Raw genomic sequence first — 7,727 nt, 5'->3', positions numbered from 1 at the left:
AGGTTCAGTCTGACAGCTTCTGATACTTGACAACTTGACGCTTGTTACAGTGGCCACAACACGTGCACACCGTTTAAACTATATAAACTGCAGATGACAGTATTTTAATGTCACTCAACGACACATATTTCAGACCATAAACAAACAAATCCGACACGCTGCGATAAAGTTCAGGAAGAAAAGATGTCACGCGAGCGACTCAACTGTCATGTAAGTAAACTACAGATAAAGTGCTTTTCTCTTGCATTATCTTATTAAGACTTTAAGTCATTATTCTGTGCTCTTAAGTCATTATTTACGTTTTTAAGTAGTTATGTGTTGTTGCTTTCTTCTGATATTTCATAGCAGGGCTCATGTCAGTTTATTTAGATTCACATATTGTGATGATTGAATGTTGCATTTATTGTGACTATAAAATGAACGAACATGAACTAAAACGCACTAAATGTTCATTTTGTTGTGGTCTTTAACGTTAAGTCTTGTTATTTGACAGTTATGAAGGCTATAATGAAGGTCATCCTCTATGAAGGTTTATCACAGACTTTGTTTACATTCTGCTCTCTTGTTGAACTCACTGTCAGACTTTTAGAAGAACGAATGAATTGTTGTTTTGCAATCTTTGAATGAATCGCCCTCTGATATTCATATTATGAACACGAAAAGTCGTGTTTTTTCTGTTGTTGCAGTCTTACCTTAGGTAATAATCTATAACTTAGCTATTAAATAACTACCTGTTAACACTTAGATTTTTTAGATTTAATATTGTTCTTTATTAATTGTTTATGGTGAATTAAACTTAATCATGACCTTAAAAGTTCCAAGTAATGTAAAAATTGCATTGAAAAACAAAACAAAAAACAAAACAAAACATCCGTTCATTCTTTTTTGGTCAGCACTCACAACTGAAGGAGGTGTTTGTTTCTATTTCTTATGTTCCTGTAGTTCTGTGGCCTGTAAGACAGTGACTTAATTAAAAGAACAGGAGATTGAACCAAAATATTATTATTGATCATTCTATGTATTATATTTTTTACACTGTACAGCTTTAGGACGTTAAATTATGTAACCGATAACATTTAACTATTGTTTAGACATTAAATTGTGATGTTTTAGTTATTCAGTATGTAGTAATGTGTGTGTTTATGTTTCCTCTACAGAATACAGGATGTGTTTGGAGCGTCCAGTCATCAGAAGCAGAGCTCTGGGGCGTGTGGACAGACATTCACTGTAATGATGGACTTCTGCTGATGGACAGGTAAGACTTCTAACGTGTGAATGTTGTTGTTTGGCGCTAAACATGTAGGTTACCATCATTTTGTTTTTGGAGGGTCGCCCCTTTACAAAGCAAATGATGGGAACCTAAATAGGTGGGGAAGGGACGGCGGGCCAAAATTTTTAGTCAGCTAAAAAAAATTTCATTGTATCAAGAAGTATAACCGCTGCTGGACATTGTGACGGGGTTCGGGGGGGGACCCGAAACATCCCCGCCCCTTCACACATACACCATTCACTCTTATCGCGGAGATCTGGCTGGACTCGAACCAGCAACCTCTGAAACCGTGAGGCAGTGCTCTTACCTGTGAGCCACAGATCTCTTGCTGAGACATGTGCTGGAACTTATATTTCACTTTTCACCTGGATGAGGCTTGTGATTTTACAATAAATCATGCTGAGGTGGGGATTGAACTCACGCTGCCAGTGTAACCTATCGGCCAAGAACGTGTGTTTAGCCACTTGCACCACTGTGGCTTTCACACTGAGAGCTGGTGTTTTGGCAACTTTGTTTGATATAATGACAACAATTTAACAAGCAAGAATGGGATTTGAACTCAGGTCTCCTTGATTAAAGCCCACTGCTTTATCAACTGAACCACTGAGTCTGTTGAGTTTAATGGTGTTATGGATGGGTTTTTATTGAGAGTTTTGTTTTATTTGATGGAAAAAATCAGCAGGTCTGGGATTTGAACCCATGCCTCCAGCACAACCTTGTCTACAACTAACATGTGTTTAACCACTTGCACCACTGTGGCATTCACACGCAGTGTTGGTGTCTGCGGCACTTTGTTTGATATAACCACTGTCAATAACAATTTAATTTAAATTGTAGGGACAACATGCTGAGATGGGATTTGATCCCTGACTTTAGCATACCCTTACCATCACAGAACGTGTGTTTAACCACTTACACCACTGTGGCTTTCACACTTATTATTGGTGTCTAGGGCCTTTTCTTTGATATAACAACTATCAATAACAATTTAATTTAAATTGCTGGGACAGCAAAATGAGGAGGGATTTGAACCTTAACTTCAGCGCACTCTTACCATCACAGAACATGTGTTTAGCCACTTGCACCACTGTGGCTTTCACGTTGAGAGTTGGTGCTTTGGCAAGTTCGTTTTATATAATCACAACAATTTAACACAAGCAAGAGAGGGATTTGAACTCAGGTCTCCTTGATTAAAGCCCAACGCTTTATTAACTGAACCACTGAGTCTGTTGAGTTTAATGGTGAGTTGAAAAGGTGTTTTGGATGGATTTTTATTAATAGTTTTGTTTTATTTGATGGAAAAGTCAGCAGTGTGGGATTTGAAACCAGACTCTAGGTTTGAAGGCAATTGATTATCCTCTGCACCACAGAAGTTCTGATGAGGCATGGCTTGTTTTGGGGTCATGTGTGAATTTTTTTGTCAAGAAAAGATAAATAATTACTGCATCTGTGGGATTTGGAGGTCTCTGTTGTAGTTTTGTTCTTCAAAGACTCATGTTTAAACAACACATCATCAAGGCTGGCATGTAAAACTACAAGGCTTTGTCTCACTCCACTGAGCTTGAAGGGGTTATTTTTGTTACATGGAAACATTAGGAAATGTGGCATTTGAATTCAGACTTTAATGTTGGAAAAACAAAAATTTTGCCTCTGAACCACAAAGCTGTTTTTTTGTGTGGTAATGTAATACTAATAAACTAGTTTTCAAGCTTGGTCAGTTTTAAGAACTTAAATTAATTAATAATTCCTAGCACAATAACTGTGTGTGTATATATGGTGCTTTTTTATATTTATTGACAGAATTGAAGTTGGACTCGAACCTGTCTCCATGAGCTCTTATGTGTATTATTTATGGTCACAGCTAACCATTAAAAAAATCCGCTAATGTGCTTATGATTAAATCTGCATCCTTTCAACTAAAACAATTCATTATCCACTGCTGGAGAGTCCTTTGACTTCATCAGTGCTCATCTCAACTTGAGCCTCATATCAGGACGAGAGAGACGCCCAGTGCTCTGTATTTGTCATGACAAGTGGAACATTGTTCCAAAATTATGTTATCGCAGTAAAAGTGAAAAGTATTATTCTAATCAATTAAAAAAATCATAGTCATACCATAGTCAACTAAAAAAATGTATCTAATTAATTAAAATGAATGACCATTAACACAACTTTGAGATGTATGATTTTTTATTTTGTTTTTTATAGTATGACAGAGAAAAGGTCATGAAAATCATTACTAATCATTACAAAAAAACTTGTAACTATTAAACTGACAATAGAAAACTTGTGATTTATGTAACAATATCACAATGCAACTCTTTTTAAAAACTTTATTTTCTTATGAACATTTTGTTGTGAAATACATCTGCTATTTTGTTTGACATGAAAAAAAAACTTGCATTTGGAAGATAATGCTTTGCTAAATGTGTATTTCACAGGCTCTACAGGCAGGTAGCAGGTCAAACTCATGCAAGTGGGTGGAGCCACTGAATCTGCAGCTGTGACAGGTCAGTAAATTTCCCAGGATTCTATAACATGAAACTCTTTAGGATAATAACTGCTTCAAACCATAAAACTAGTATCAAACCTTCCAATTCCATTGAGTACTAATATAAATGGGCCACAGATTTGTGTGTGCTCCTGTGTTACAAAATACAGTTTGTTGTTCAGTAAATGTCCAGATTAATGCAGCTCGAGCACACAATGTGGTTTGGGCAGCAGGACTACAAGGGTGCCCGCTTGGGTTGGTTTGAGGAGGAAGGGGAGGTTGAAGGCAGGGCCAAAGGTCTGTTGACAGCACTTCGGCCGCCGAGGTGGTCCAGGGATCTTCTCAACACTTGCTGTGCACCCTGTACCCCGGCCAACTCCCGCTGATACTGTGCATTCAGTGCATGCAGGGTCCGCTCTAGCTGCATTCTCTGACGCCGCTGTGAGGCTCTGAGGATTACATGGAAAAAAGACATGCATTATGTATATAACTAACTCTTATTTGTAATACTTCAAGCTTTTAACATATAACACAAATCACTTTTCAGAAATCTAAAACCATATACTAATGGATTAATGAATGCAGTAACATTTTATTTATACTGATACCTTGTGTTCTTTTTGACTTTTTTTAAATTCCTGACAGAGATGAAACTGGACATCCCACATTCGTCTGAAAGAGATGGAGATATGCAGGATCCAGTCACAAATCCTGAAAAGTTGAGAACTCATATCATGTTTTACTTATAAATAGAGCAGTGTTGCACTATATTCAGGTTTTGAGAAAAAAATATCCAGATATGAAATATAGTGATTTGCTAAGGTTCATCATACATGCACCATGAATATATCAGATACATGCACCATGAATATATCAGACACTAAATAATACATAAAACCTGGAAAATTATAAATATATTCAAATTGAATTTAGACTTGTATTTACTTACCCATGGATGTTGCAGCAAGCATTTAGTTTTCAGTATCTTCCAAAATACAAAAAAAAGCAGCCTTTTTTCATCTTTAGATAAAAAAAGACAAAGTTTGTGTGTTACTTAAGCGATGAGTTCATCTGTTTGGTAACCTAACCTACATAAAAGTGACAAAGCATCTCTTCTTAAGGACTGAAACAAAGCATCTGGAGGGGCCAAGTAAGAAAAGAGTGGGCAGAACTAGTGAGAGAGAGAAAGGCAACTCCTCATAAACTTTCCAAAAGCGCTTTCCAGAAAATATTTCTTAAAAGTCAGATAACACTTTGTAAGCCAAAAAAGCTAGTATATGGGTGAAAACAGTGTCAAGATCGGTGTTAGATGTGACAGCTTGTAAAAGCAAGCAAGTGCTTCACATTGATTTTCAAATTAAATGAAAATAAACACACAAAAGCATTACAGTTTTCATGCACTTCTTTAATATATCAGTTTTCATATTCACAACAAATACATTAAGCTCTTTTTCCTTTTATATAATACAGTCTTAAATATTTTTACACAGAAATATTTTCTCAGAATTTCATCTATCAAAATGTCTTTTCTTAACCGTTGTCATTTCTTAAGTTGAAACATTTGAAGTCATTTCATTGTTTTGTTTTTTATCTCCATGCCTCCTAGCAAACGGACAGTACTTCCTTTGTACAGCTATTTACAGATGAAAAGAGTCTCCCAAACATTTGTATGATAGTTTTCACTTGAATGAACTTGCACTGGGGTGGGGGTTTAAAGTGCAGGCAAGGCAACAGAAAGGAATGTGATATGGACGTTTTTGGTGAAGGCTTTAAAAAGCAAATAAAATGGGTTTTTGGGTATAGTGAAAGACTAATGGTTTTAGAGGATACCTCACCGAATTGTAATCAAGTACGTCCCCAAGTATTCCAGAATAAAGAAGGATCAGTCCTTCGCAAGTCAAGACTTCTTCAGTAACATTCCCATAGAAAATAAATACAGCACTCTTAAAATACACCTCTACTATCTCCATACGCAACCATATGATAAGTTTGCCAGCTTAATCTGAGAACAAGTCCATTCAAACGTATTGTCAGAAACTATACATGTGAAAACAGTGACCACTGTCACAACCAACAGGATTCATGGAGCTCCTCTCTCCTTAATGGCAAGTTTAAGTGGCAGAACCAATTCACAGAGCATCATCCTTATAAAAATAAAAAGAGACTCAAAATAAATAAATCAATCCATCTCAACAGAAGCAAGAAGATGGAGCGCGTGTCCTCGCTTTTGTAACAGAGCACGAGTGGTGAACCAAGCGCAGAGCCTCAGTTATATGTGCAACATCAAGCATTTTGTGGAGCCAAAAGCAAAAATGCGTCATTTCGTACAAGAAAAAAAAAAAAAGAGGAGGTGGAGCCACTTTTTTTCAATACGAAGAGGCCGAAATAATGAAAAGCATTCCTACGACGGCACTTCCACCGTCCACAGTGTCTAGGCGAACTTCAGGGCTACACAGTGCTAGTGTCACTACAGCCCAAAGCTATGCTAGAGGGTTGACGCAGAAGTCTTTGGACCAACGTGAAACGAAGAGCCACCGCTTTGTCGCACTTTGCGAGCAGGAACAAAGGAAGCCAGTTTGAACCATAGGGTGAATCGATTTGGTCGAAGATCCAGATAACCGTTCTCTGTCAATGGCGAAGGTGGACACAGATGACGTTAGAAGGTTGGTTTAAGCTTTGGTTTTTAGTGTCCTATGGCCCTGCCTGCTTTTGAAATCAATTTTCATTCATTTTGCAATCCGGTAACCATGCTTTAACCTCTTCATATGACAAAATATAACAAGTCTTTAAAAAGGCAAAATTGCTTATCTGCATCAGTCATTTATACAAAGTGCACAGACACACTGCTTAATGTCCATTTCAGCAAATCACAGAATGGGTGAGAGAAAATAAATGTGTATATGTGTATATATATATATATATATATATATATATATATATATATATATATATATATATATATATATATATATATATAAAAATGTACATACATATGTATACACACACACACACCTCTCCCAGAGCTTGAAACAACACCGAACAAAAAGTAATAAAATTAAAGCAATATAAATTAATGTAACTTTGCAGGCCTGCCTGTCTATAACACAAGAAAAACTATATGAAAACAACTTAAAAAACAAACAAAACAACCTATGACCCGTGAACAAACATTTTGGAATGAATCCAGCGGTGCAAGGTCCAAAGAGTCACATGACTTGTGGATGAATGAAATCTCAAAAAAAAAAAAAAAAAAAAAAAAAAAAAAAAAAAAAAACATCAGTTAACCATTATGGCCTCAAAGGAATGGCTTCTAATAACAACAGTTAAGCATAAATTTGTAGTGAAAAGTACAGAAATACATCTGAAATACACCCACATCTGAAACAAGGCTTCGTGTTTGCTTTATACAGTGGGTTTTTTTCTACAAGAAACTTCAAATATGACCTTTGACTTATTCAGAAACATGACGTCAGCAACTATAATGTGGCAAAACAAAATAAAACTAAATAATCACATTCTCTAGAAACACAGAAACAGCTTTGATTTTGCCCACCTCGTAAATGTCTGCCGAACCAAAAGAGTCTAAAAACATTTACCCAGGCTTCTTTGCGTGGGGCATTCATGGGGATGTGACATGTAAAATAAAAGATACTAGAGTTTGCCTTGACAAAAAATTAAAAGCAAAGAACCTACAGAATATTTTAGAATACATTTATAAAAAAAAGAGGTCTTTTCAATGGTTGCTTCATTTACCATACCTCACAAACTGCCTGTAACAAAAAAAAAAAAAAAATACTGGGTCTGTTTATCTACAACGTATGACCCTGTAGAATTTTTTTTTAATTATTAGCAACTCCAGCCACAGGCAACATTATACGTAACAAACTCGTTGCAAGAGAAAGAAACGTTTCTAAATATCATTCAAGTTATCTCCTGATATCCAGCACCTCTCCACAACGGCAACTT

The 7,727-nt window shown here is 36.2% G+C and overlaps 1 protein-coding gene across 4 annotated transcripts in view; it reads left to right on the top strand.

Moving 5' to 3' along the window:
* Nucleotides 1-7,727, top strand: part of tmem178bb (transmembrane protein 178Bb) — a 108,547-nt gene continuing 100,820 nt past the window's right edge. For 2 of the 4 annotated variants that reach the window (XR_014605729.1, XR_014605730.1), the window contains exons 1-4: nucleotides 1-210; nucleotides 1,158-1,255; nucleotides 3,712-3,780; nucleotides 4,407-4,479. The gene's annotated coding sequence lies outside the window, so the exon portion shown is untranslated. Of the gene's footprint in view, nucleotides 211-1,157; nucleotides 1,256-3,711; nucleotides 3,781-3,991; nucleotides 4,244-4,406; nucleotides 5,146-7,727 lie in introns of those variants that run through there. The other 2 variants (XR_014605731.1, XR_014605732.1) reach the window with 2 other exon arrangements.

The sequence above is a fragment of the Abramis brama genome, assembly GCF_963993115.1.
Source record: "Abramis brama genome assembly, chromosome: 4".
In the NCBI taxonomy this organism is placed as follows: Eukaryota; Metazoa; Chordata; class Actinopteri; order Cypriniformes; family Leuciscidae; genus Abramis; species Abramis brama.
Note: the sequence above shows the minus strand (reverse complement) of the source record. Positions and strands in the feature narration are given on the sequence as shown.